The 12968-nt window shown below is 38.3% G+C and overlaps 1 long non-coding RNA gene across 1 annotated transcript; it reads right to left on the bottom strand.

The window, feature by feature from the left end:
* Window positions 1-3079: 3079 nt before the first annotated feature.
* On the bottom strand, window positions 3080-3436 carry LOC125178894. The gene is made up of 2 exons (XR_007157060.1): window positions 3300-3436; window positions 3080-3114 (listed from the first exon to the last, which is right to left on the bottom strand). It is a non-coding gene; the product is annotated as an uncharacterized LOC125178894 (long non-coding RNA).
* Window positions 3437-12968: the final 9532 nt, after the last annotated feature.

The raw sequence follows: 12968 nt of genomic DNA, 5'->3' as shown, positions 1-12968 counted from the left end.
CGCATCGGATCAGAAACTAAATTTAAAGTTTTTATCGACTTCATTTTAAAAGTGGCCACGCCTGGCTCATCAATGTGCCACTGGTGCCAATGGGTGGTTATTGGCGGAAGGAGAGCTTAACGTTTGGGGGGCCATAGGCAGGTTATAGGTGTGGTAAAGGTGGTGCACGCCACCCTTAATTCACAGTATAAATCAAAGCTGCTCCACCTATGGCGTCCGCCTATAGCCATCATAAAAACATAGGTGCTCCACTCTTAATTTTTATTTGGGAATGCCACATGTAAAAAATTAAAGAAATTCCGAGTATCAAGAGAAATTAATGGTTAGAACTTACAAGTATGAATGAAGGAGCAGGTATATTCTGGTTATGAAATGATTTGTTTGCGGCGAGGCAATATGTATTAACTCAATATTTCCGGCTAAGGTTCATAGGAATCCCCAAATTATAATGGCAGAAAGCCAAGAAATGGAAATCCAACTCTATTTTCCGCACCTCAGGTAACTTGCAGCGTCGAGGTGAGATCAAGGCCTCCAGGTAAGGAGGCCTTGATCAAGGGTTGATCTTACCTCGGGGTAAGATCAACCGTCTACNTGCGCATAGCATATTAAGCAGGACTTGAGACTTCAATAAATAACCATGCGGTTTAGTTTAGTAATATTTAGTAGGGTAGTGGTAGAAAAAATAAAAAGTAATAAAATAAAAAGAAAAAATGAGTAAATTAAACTATTTTTCACCATCGGTAAACGAAGAAGTTCATGGCGGGCAAATAGACGGAGAATGACTATGAATGAATTATATATATATTATATAATTCATATATAATATATATTATATGTTTATATATTTTATTATATAGAAAGAATTTCATTCTCCTATGAAGAAATTTCCAGTATCCTTCGTCCCGTCGTTGAAATTCATCCCTGCTTGTGGAGAAAGTATTTCCTAGCGTCCAATTCTTGAACATCAAATTTGTAGGGGACTTTGCCAATCAAATGATGATCCCTAGCATCTCCCTGCATCAAAAGACCGCAATCGTTCTTCAAATCAAACACTTTACATGAATTCAAACTTTTCAATGGATAAGCAGTTTAAATATAATTAAAGAAAAATCAACATGAATTGCAAAACAACCAACCTAATGCCCTAAAAAAACTAATCTAACACTCTAACAAGCCCAGCCATGCGTTTCAACATTTTAATTCACTTCCCGATTTATTCACAAGTTCAGGCCCTAAATATCCATATTTCGAGGACTTCCTCTGCGGCAAGATCGCCCGATACAATGACAATTAAAACACACTACTGCTGGAGGTCACAGCTAAGGTGATTGAAAACTAAAAATTATAATAAAAAAATCTTCAACCTAATACACTGCAATTTATAAACTAAATATAAAGCAAAAAATTACATCTATTCACAATGCCAAGAAAGTTACGATTTAACTTTAGCTCGTTTTACTGTTATCGCATCTCATCTTTTTCTGCTTATTAGAATATTTTGTGCTCCTTTCCAGGTCATCTTCAATGAAGTTGAGAACATTATGTTGAAAAAAGTTTTGCTTCCATTGCGCCCTGTTCTTTTCTTCAAATTGGTGGAGAAGTAAATTGGTGGAGAAGTATAAATTTGTTATTTTTCTGTTTCTAAGACAAGTTCACCTACTTCTAATAATTTACAAACACTTGATAGTGTGAGATAAACAATATAAAACGCACATATGAAGATGTACTGAACGAGTTAATCAGCTCTCTCACTTTCAAGAGTTACCATACATAATTTCTGGAATTTGAAATTTTTAAACAAATCTCTACACGATACTGTGAGCATCATGAGACAGGCTCTATATCGAAGCAGTTTTGAAAGTCAAACTTTGAAACAAATTGCGAACATCTAAATTCACATCTTTCCTTCAATAAATTTTAGACTTGTGAATTCCGGTATTCCTTCGGCTGTGAGAACTGCTTGATGGATAATTGAAACTTCAAGCCGTGATGAAAAAATTCTAATCTTCCATTCGTTTCAGCTTGTTCGTTGAAGAAACAAAGAACGGTGAAATTTATATTTTACGCGTATTTTATCAGGATTACTTGAGACAGATCTTGAAAGAATTCAAGTTCGCATAGGACTTTTGAATTATTGTTAGAGAAAAAGTTGAGCTGATGCAAAAGAATTTCATTTCTAAATGAATCTTTCATGCCGCGAATAGCTCGAGTTTGCGCGTGTGTTCAGGTTTCATGCGTCGGTGTGCACACATGTCTGATGAATATATGAAAAATTATAAAATTATAATTTCCGTAGTTGAAAATCTTTAAATATTATTCTGTAGTAGCTGCTGCAGCTGCAAATTGATCACGAGAGATCCGTCTCTGCGAGCCTGATGACCGTCCCGAGTTCTTCCCAGCTTGTGGAGTCTAGGAGGGCCGCGCGACGGCTGAGTGGTATATATGCCCCGACTTTTTGTCCGTTCCCTCTGGGGGAGAAATAAACCTTGAACTGACTATATCGTTAGTATGCGAGATGTTGTTACGTCCTTTCAATATTGACTAATTCTTTAATTGTCAACAAGAAACGTTTTTCAAGTGCTCACTACTTAAGTGAACATTTCCTACTAAAAAACAAATTTCCAAGTGTCCGACACACGAAAATTGGGCTCACACCAAAGTATCGCTGATAGCGGCCGTGAGATCATCATAGCTGTTATTTAAATAATTTAAATTCCATTACATTGTAAGCGCGACGGTGACGTCCGAAAGCTCTTATATACTTCAGCGCCAGCCAGACAACCGAACTTTAACCATGCAGGGAAGTGAGCTTGAGATTTTTGCACTTTATTGACAGGAAGGCACCAATGAGAAAACAGAATACATACAAGATAAACCTAAAGTGAACTAGAGTGAACCCAAAAAAGCGTAAAGTGAACGTAAAGTGAACGTAAAGTGAACGTAAAGTGAACTCGGAATAAACCCAACGGATGGCTCGTATACCGAATGTATTGTTCGCGGTGGACTAATACTGTTCCGAGCGAGCCGTTCATGTCGTACGCTCTTTCGGGCAGTTAACTCGTATGGAGTAAAGAAGATGGACGGGGTTCTCCACTTTACTCGTAAACGTGTAAGCTGAAAACAAATTACCTATGAGACACTAATACAGCACAACTATGGAAATTACCTATGAAACACTAATACAAAACATTTATACACAAGAACCAGAAACAACGTTAACACGCTTTTACAATGAACACAATTATGGAGAAAACAATAAGTTAAAATATTTTTAGTTACTATAGGTTACTTAGACTTACATAGTTCGTATAGGAGTACCGCGTAGTAAGTACCAGGTCACAAGGATGAATAACGTATGGCCTAACAGGTTCAACATCAGATTGCGTTGGCTACTTATTCTTTGTATGAACAGAGACAGAGAGACGGGCGTATGAACGACGCCACAAATACGATTCTGTAAACAACAATAATAATGAATAAACTTAACAAGATATGGCTATAATACTTAACTTCAATTATTCCAAACAAAACGATTGCAATTCACAAATATCACAGCACAAATTTAGATCTCACAATATTCACAAATTTCACAGCACAAATTTAGATCTCACAATATTCACAAATATCTCAGCACAAATTTAGATCTCACAATATTCACAAATTTCACAGCACAAATTTAGATCTCACAATATTCACAAATTTCACAGCACGAATTTAGATCTCACAATATTCACAAATTTCACAGCACAAATTTAGATCTCACAATATTCACAAATATCACGCACAAATTTATACGTCACAATATAACTACTATTCATAAAGTCACAATATAACTACTATTCATAAAAAATTCACCAACAGTGAAGCGCAAAGTGCTTCACGACTAACTGAATGAAAGTGACGTGCTTCGGATGATCAGGATGAACAGACTTTTTCTCTAAATGAAAATACTAGTAAAGATCGAAATACAAAAAAAAACATTAATCGAAAAATGGGTACAAATTTAACACCATAAATATAAGAAATAACTGTTTGAATGACCGCAAGAAAAATGACAAGAAAAATCGCGGTACAAAAATTAGAGACGCATGAGGCGCGGCTAGCTACAACATTATTTTAAATTAAAAATTAACTAGATTTTGCGTGCAATTTATAAAATTATTAGTGAGCAATTGTGTGGATACCGAGAAAAGGTTGAAGACAACCCACGCAACTATCAACAAGTAAGATGAGCTTGTTGCGTTCTAATTTAGAGCTCATCTATGACCTGCTGTACGAATCATCTCTATGTATTAAAAACGTGGTAAAGATCATTAATCTTTTCAAGATATTCCATGGTACACCAAATTGCTTCATGCGGGACGATGGCCGGGACAACAACGGCGCTGTCAGGACGAGCTCCCCCCGCTGCCCCCGAGCTGAATATTATTCAGGGGAGTGGCTGACGCTGGGCAGCAACTCTGGGTTACATAATATTGAACGTCATAAACAGAGCGATAATTTCCGTCTCGAGGCATATTGACCACACGAGAGTTCTTAAAACTCCTACCGTGTATTTTCACATTTTCTGGGGTTTACCTGAATACATGAATTTTCCTACCGGCAATGCCTCAACGAAAAAAATACTAGATTTATTTGGAGAAATAAATCTAGCCAAATTACCTTCACATTTCCTCACATCGTTAATGCCCCAAAGTGTACCTAGTGAGGCCATGAGCCCAATGTCGACAATGGCTTTTAACCGACAACTGACAACAAGGCGTTTCTAATGCAGCCAACCTTATGTGTGAGTGCATCAGTTTGTATTTAATGCTGTTTGTAACTTGTTTATGTGAATTTTCTGCGAATAAGTATAAATAATATTTAAAAATACTTCCTAACATATTATTCTTCATGCTAAACTGGACAGCAAAGAGTCACTTGGCGCATGATGTGCGAGTGATGGTCAAGCGAAGGATAGAATACCAATAAATTGTTTAAACTTAACTTCTTTTTGAACCTGTTCTAATTATATGGCTCTTTTTAACAGGTGAAATTTTCCCCTTTCCCTTTCCCCAAGATCTCCCGATACAATGACAATTAACACACTACTGCTGGAGGTCACAGTTAAGGTAATTGATAACGTAAAAGTATAAAGAAAATTAATCAACCCAATACATAGCAATTTAAAAATGAATGTATAGCAATAAATTACATCAATTCCCCAATGCATAACAAACGTCATATTAGATGGAAAGTGACATTTAAAATGGCTAACGAGGAAGAGAACGTTCTTACTATTCATTGTTATTTGCAACACGGATAATAAACTTAAACTCTTGCCCACTGTACCCATTTGCTGCACTGAATGTGTCGAATGGATCAACGATCGTTGACTAATGCTGTAGGGGGAACTGTTTAAAAAGAAAAGATCCTCAAATCTTGAGGTTTGTCCTAGCATCAGCAGCATTTTATCCCATACTGATGAATATAACAGGCAAAGTTGACATAGTCTCCCCAGGAACTGCTGGTAACGCTGGAAACCCTCCCAGCACTCAACGGAGTATATGTGATATTACTGAGGCACTTCGAGTTGATTCTGGACAAAGAGACAACGATCTTCTATTACTGCGTGCACTATATTACGAAATATGGATATTTTGGGTGTTAAGACAATGCAAAGGCAGATTTACTTCTTTGTCACTGGCGGCAATCGTTGGCACGTATCGATCTGCCGCAGCAATCGAACAGAATCCCGCTTGTGTCGTCCAGGATATTTTAGAAATTTCACGTAGATTTTTTCCAGAGAACTATTTGAGTCAAATGAAAGCGATGCTTGAGAAGACCAAAGTAATTTTCAGATACTGTGCACCGATTAATCCAAGATTTCTGAGATTTATTTTCTGATATTTTTTGGTTTCATGTGACTATATTATCACTCATGACGGTAATAAAAAAATATGTTCAAATTTTTATTTTTCGTTGTATGTGAAAAATTACAGCTTGGTACCATTTGGAACCGGGCTGAATATGTCCTGTCTGACACCTGGTTCTTATAATTTTTTAATGTTAACTGAACAGGGAGTAGTCGGCGCAGCAGAACCAAACGTTGTCAGAACATGTACAAGATGTGTATCAGAGCTACGCATCCACTTCTATATTTATTTGATCATACAACTCTCTTATGAAGTGTGAACTAGCCGATACTGTCTGTGGCCAAGGTCATGTAGATAAAACTAATGTAAGCAACGGAGGTCAGTAATCCGTCAGTATAGAGGCTGTGGTTGCTCCTCTTCTAATTGGGTCGCGTCTGCGCGATAATTATTAAGGTATGTGAAGGTTTCAAAGATCACATGGCTTTATTTAAAGATATCATTTAATACATGACTCATGATAAATATTTTTTCCATGAACTAATGAGGTGCATAAATATTTACCTGGCGGCACACAGCGGCTCTAAAGTTCTTCTAAGTGTTATTTGAACACTGATAGTTTGGGAGTCATTGTTCAATGGCAGTTACACCAAAATATTACCTCTCAACTATTAGGGAGACCTTTTAAATCTGAACCGACCACTCTACTACGTTGATGTTATTTAAAGTTACTTAAGCATTTCTACTATGGTGAAATTATCCAACGGGCCTTGCAGTTAAGGTACACCCATCCTACGGGCCTCGCAGTTAAGGTACACTGATTCCCTAATGTCTGCTCCCATAAGACTTTATTTTCTTCTCACTCGTCGTTGCGAACAAATTTTAATTGCGAGTGAAAGGAACTGAGTTTGAGCCTCAAGCAATAACAACTCTTCATCTGCTTCACAACACCGCATCATGTTCACTGTCAAAAACTGGAAAACATTCAAGTATGATGCGATAAATGAATACGACTGCAGTTTGCTAAAGAGTTCGTAGGCTTCGTAGAGTTCGTAGAGGAAAGGTTAATAGAGCTCATTTGAGAGAAAAATCGTAAGTCAAGAGAGACTAATTACGAGAACAAAAGGTCAAGTATCCGGAGCTTAACCGACCGCCCACGGTCTCCTCGCCCTTCCAATGCCACATGTAAAAAATTATTATCCGGAGCTCAACCGACCGCCCACGGTCTCCTCGCCCTTCCAATGCCACATGTAAAAAATTAAAGAAATTCCGAGTATCAAGAGAAATCAATGCTTAGAGCTTTCAAGTATGAATGAAGGAGCAGGTATATTCTGGTTATGAAATGATTTATTTGCGGCGAAGCAATATGCATTAACTCAATATTTCCGGCTAAGCTTCATAGGAATCCCCAAATTATAATGGCAGAAAGCTCAGAAATGGAAGGCCAACTCTATATGCCGCACCTCAGGTAACTTGCACCGTCGAGGTGAGATCAAGGCCTCCAGGTAAGGAGGCCTTGATCAAGGGTTGATCTTACCTCGGGGTGAGATCAACCGTCTACGCTTGATGAGCTCAGCCGGACCGTCAGGCGTCCCGTACAGACGCTTGGGGCACAGGTGTGCGCGGCGCGAGGTCAGGCATGCAAAGTGCGCTACGCTTGATGAGCTCAGCCGGACCGTCAGGCGTCCCGTACAAACGCTTGGGGCACAGGTGTGCGCGGCGCGAGGTCAGGCATGCAAAGTGCGCTACGCTTGATGAGCTCAGCCGGACCGTCAGACGTCCCGTACAAACGCTTGGGGCACAGGTGTGCCCGGCGCGAGGTCAGGCATGCAAAGTGCGAGGTCAGATGATAGTCTGCTGGTGTAAGGGAGGAGGGGGGCGAGCTGGCCGTTTGTTCTGCTACTGAAGATGAATGGATGAAGGCAACGGGAATGAATTGGACTTTTCGAATTTTAACTGAATTTCTTTGAAAATAATATAGAGTTAAAACTCACACCACAATGTGAAATTGTGCATAAAACAAGCAGTAAAAAGTAGGAGAACCCTAAAATCAATACAGTTTTGTAACTCGTGTGTCATCAACATTTGGGGCGGAACTGAAATTGTAGCTCATTTTATGGGGGTCAATATTATGTAACCCAGAGTTGCTGCCCAGCGTCAGCCACTCCCCTGAATAATATTCAGCTCGGGGGCAGCGGGGGGAGCTCGTCCTGACAGCGCCGTTGTTGTCCCGGCCATCGTCCCGCATGAAGCAATTTGGTGTACCATGGAATATCTTGAAAAGATTAATGATCTTTACCACGTTTTTAATACATAGAGATGATTCGTACAGCAGGTCATAGATGAGCTCTAAATTAGAACGCAACAAGCTCATCTTACTTGTTGATAGTTGCGTGGGTTGTCTTCAACCTTTTGTCGGTATCCAGACAATTGTTCACTAATAATTATACTAATAAATTCACTAATTAAACAATATTGAAAGCACGTAACCGCATTCTCGCATACTATGATGCAAACCCCGAGAACAGACCGTAAAGATAGTAACACGTAAAAACAACACAACTGAATTAGACCATGATTCTACCCTAGCTTTCAGATTGAATGCACCGGGTCCAAAATATTAATTTTCTTTCTCATTCTATTATCCATTCTCGTAATTGATTTTTCAATTATAAAAACGTAACTACTGAACACTGCAACTCGAGTCCTCGCATCACAAAACGATTACATCCCTAACTAAACTATTTTCACTACCCGTTTTCCTAACTTCATGACCGTCAGCTAAATTCTGCATCATGACTACGCAAATCAGACACATAACTAATAATTACATGTTTAAAGCATTAATTGCAGTTGTATTGATAACTGGCACTTGATAGTTTAATATTGTTAAATTAGTGAGCGATTTTCCATTAAATAGAATTGCCGATATAAAAACCTGTAAGCTTACCAAGTTCAGATTGGTCGCGTATCTTACCGATTGGTTGCGTCTTACTATACGGTAAGTGAAGGTTTCAAGGATCATATGGTTCTACATGGAATTATCTTTTACAATACACCCGTGTAAAATATATATTTTTTTAATTCGGAAATGCTTTGAACTACGTTACAGTTTACAAAGGCGTTTGGAAAGTTTTTTCGTTTTCCGATCTTGCGAGTAAAAAAATCGTTCCCAGCAATTCTCCATTCCGGTCTGTATTCAAACAGTGAACGATTGAATTTATTGGACATGTAATCAATTTTAATTGCACTCGTACATCCTGATGCGTGTACTACAACAAACGAGCGAATCGAATAAGACTTCAAACGCGGTCATTTTCTCGCTGATTCCCGACTCAGTCAGATACAAGCTCAATTTCGTATTAGGTTTACAGAACATTTTATACTATCTGCCAAACCAATCGCACAATATATAATCCATGCAAAAGTACTGAAAACCCAACTCAAAAACATTGAATTAGAAAACGATTGTAACCTAAATTAAACTATTTTCATTTCTGGGCCTAAACTTTCCAAGATCAGTTTGATTCGAAATCAATACTCCACAGAAAGACACACAATGAATCATATCACGTATTAAAAAATGTAATAGTTAACCATGCATGTTTTACATAAGAGTGCGAAATGGTATTACAACAGAATTGCCGAACACGATACACGTATCTGATCTCTCGCGGGTTAACTGTCAGTTTTAATTGAATGTCTCTTTTAAGATTTGGTCTCGAGAATCACGATAATCAATCGCCTACTGCACTTCAAAATGCGAGATTATGTCTAATAGAATCATTAATCCAAATGTAAATAAATTAGGCAAATTTCAAGCGATAATGTCATGATTTATGTCAATAGTTTTGATTTATTGTAAATAATTGTCATAAAAAAACCCTGAACACTTATGGCAAATTTTTTTAATGTAATTTTCATGTGTCATCCATGAACCAAATTTATAGCTAAATGCTGCTGATGCTAGGAGAAACCTCAGAATTTGAGGATCTTTTCTTTTTAAACAGTTCCCCCTGCGAACAGTCAACGATCGTGGATCCATTCGACACATTCAGTGCAGCAAATGGGTACAGTGGGCAAGAGTTTAAGTTTATTATCAATATAAATAAATATAAATAAATAACAATGAATAGTAACCGCGTACTCTCTTCCTTGCTAGCCAATTTAATCTGTCACTTCCTATCTAATATGACTTTTGTTCTGCATTGGGGAATTGATGTAATTCATTGCTATGTATGAAATTAAAACTGAAATGTATTTAGTGTGTAAAACGATGCAACCCATGTACATATGACGTGACCACGTACAGCAGCGTAGCCGACTTCTGCCAGTCGCGTCTTAGTCTACACTTGCGGTGTTGTAGTCTGCCTAGCCGGTCACGGTTCCGCTCGCTTCCATAGATTTAGAAGCCTTAGTTTAAGTGAATATATATAAAAATATTATTTGACTATAAACTGTTTATCCGTCTGAATAAGACGGATAAACAGTTTAAACCTATAAATAACTAATTCAAGGTATAACGTAATGGATTTCATTATGATTCTCGAATAAAATCAGAACAATAATAACCTTGCAAGATAATCAATATAACTTACCTATTTGTATCCGTTGAGGAATCCTAGACAAGAGTTCTCATGTAGAGAACTCTGTGAGAAACAGTTTAAGTTAAAAAAAAAACAGTTTAAGTTAAAATTGTGAAAACAGTTTAAGGAATGTTCGCTCGTACTTAAATAGCTAAGTGCATGCATGTTAATCATGCAAGTTAATTCACAAGCAGTAAGGCAAGTGACAAAATTAGGCTAAACATCGATGCTCCTAGGAGCCAACAACCCTATACGGGTTCCAACCACTGTTGTGAAGCCAGCACAGTAAGATCTTAAACGAGCGAACACAGAAGTGCTAACATGCATTGAAATGGAACAAAACAAAATGAAAACACACTCACACAAACTCAAATTAAGTGAAAGAACAGCAAGATTTAACACGATTAGTAATTCGGCTTGAGCAGGAGGTCTTCACACAGGTAAGGTTAAGGTAATAATGATCACGATCGAGCTAATGCGCGTCAACTTAGCCTCCTAATACGAGACAAACGATGAGCGCACAAACAATAATGACATAAGTAGATAATAAATTTTACGAAATAATTAGGAAACATGCACTCAACTCTCAAGTAGGGAACATTTGAAGTTAGTTCATGGCCAAAATTTAACCAATTGCGAAAACGCATCACATTCGCACATCCTAAGGTGCACGTGTCACCACATGAGAGAACTGCGCGTAAGAAAAACACTAGGACTCCCTTCAACGCCCATCAGCCACCCTAGCCGTCACATGATAGCGTTAGGTTCAAAAATACTGATACGTTCAAAATTTTAATTACCTACACGACCGTAAAATGATTGGTTTTCTATTCGCAACTAGTGATCACTACAATTAAAGTTTTACTTTAGAAAACGATTGTATCTGCAATTAAACTATTTTTCAGATGTTTTACATAAGCAAAAGAGTTGTTTTTGTCACTAAAGCATAATTGCCGACATGAAACCTGTGAGGTGACCAAGTTCAACTTGGCAGCGTTTGTGCGATAAGGTGTGCGAAGGTTTGAAAGATCACACGGTTTCGTTTAAATATATCATTTAATATTCGCCTCTTAGCAAATAAACTTTTCGTTTGAAAATAGTTTATNGATCTATTCATTCTTCATGAACATAATAAATGTTGAGCCAACGGCATCGTTCACGTCAACGTGGAAGTCGTACTTTGGTTCCTGCGTCCCCAACACATTTCAGGGACGAGCCTTTGGGGGGAGGGGAGTGGGTTTGCCCGGGTATTCACTCTCTCATTGTACACGTGCATAGATACAATGTTTAAAAAAACGCGCTTAATGGTAACGACTTAAGAGTCTGGGGTATCGCCGTGCGAAGTCTGAGTTTCCTGAGACCAGCAGATCGCTGTAAAATCTGAGCTTGCGTGTTGGTTGTTCCAGTAACCACTTCCACGACATATTTGTGGTTGACACGCCCCAGACTTCAGGGATATATTGTTCTTTAGGCAAGGCGCGGCTTTCAGGCGGCCGGTGAGTAGCCAGCGGGCGGCCGGCGCCTGCTTGCTCTGGCCGACCGATGGCCACTCACGGTCCGGGGAGGAGGGAGAGAGGCTGATGGGGCTCTTGACAGCCACGGACGAATAATTTATGAGGTTTGTGGTTACCTCATAAACCATTGTGGATGCTTGACTACTCCAGTATAGGATACTGCAAGCCGAAATTCTGCGTTAATCTACGGAATTTCACAATTTTTTTTTTGTATAATGACTTGTATTTACTTCCCGAAATCTGATTAAAAAATGAATGACGTACCGCTCAATGAAGAAGAAATAGTTAAACCTATATATGCACATCGAGAAAATGTAGAAAAGTCCCTCGCTTCACAAATAACGGGGTGCAAAATTTTCCCCGGCCTAATAACAGTTGACAGACAAAGTTTGCAAATTTTATTTTACCGTACGTGATATGGAGAAAAATAGCTGGAATAAAATTTCAAATTTGAGACTTGTATCTTATTTAGGACGTGAGTTATAGTTTAAAAAAATATGGAATAAACCTCAAAGCACTGGCCGCAGCCTGACGGCGGTACCTCAGCATCTTTTAGGCAGCTGTGCTTGTGAACGAATAAAGGAACTGGTGCGATTTAAACCCTTAATATCAAAAAGTTCAGAAAAAACACTTGTACAAATCATTCCACCTCCTACCTGCACATCTTACCTGCCAGAAAGGTTATTTTTGTTAAAGATCCTTCCTCTTGCACCACTCTCCATTTTTCGGACAGGATATGCCACATCTTTTTTGTGGCTAAACGGAACGTTGCAGTCTGGTTTTTGTCCGCTAAATGTTGTTTATTGTTTTTTAACTGTCCACTTTCTCGATTGTTCTATAATGTATAATGAGCATTATTTAATTTTAGTGCATAATTTAACGAATTCATGTTCAGATTTAAACAGAATTATGTGTAACTTTGTACACTGGACAGATAAAAACCACGATTGCGTGAACGATGACATATGTTGAAGGAGACATGAAACTTTCACAATTTGTTCGATTTTCTGTGAATG

Source organism: Hyalella azteca, unplaced genomic scaffold, assembly GCF_000764305.2.
Source record: "Hyalella azteca isolate HAZT.00-mixed unplaced genomic scaffold, Hazt_2.0.2 contig1727, whole genome shotgun sequence".
Lineage (NCBI taxonomy): Eukaryota > Metazoa > Arthropoda > Malacostraca > Amphipoda > Hyalellidae > Hyalella > Hyalella azteca.
This window is presented reverse-complemented; position numbering and strand designations above follow the sequence as displayed.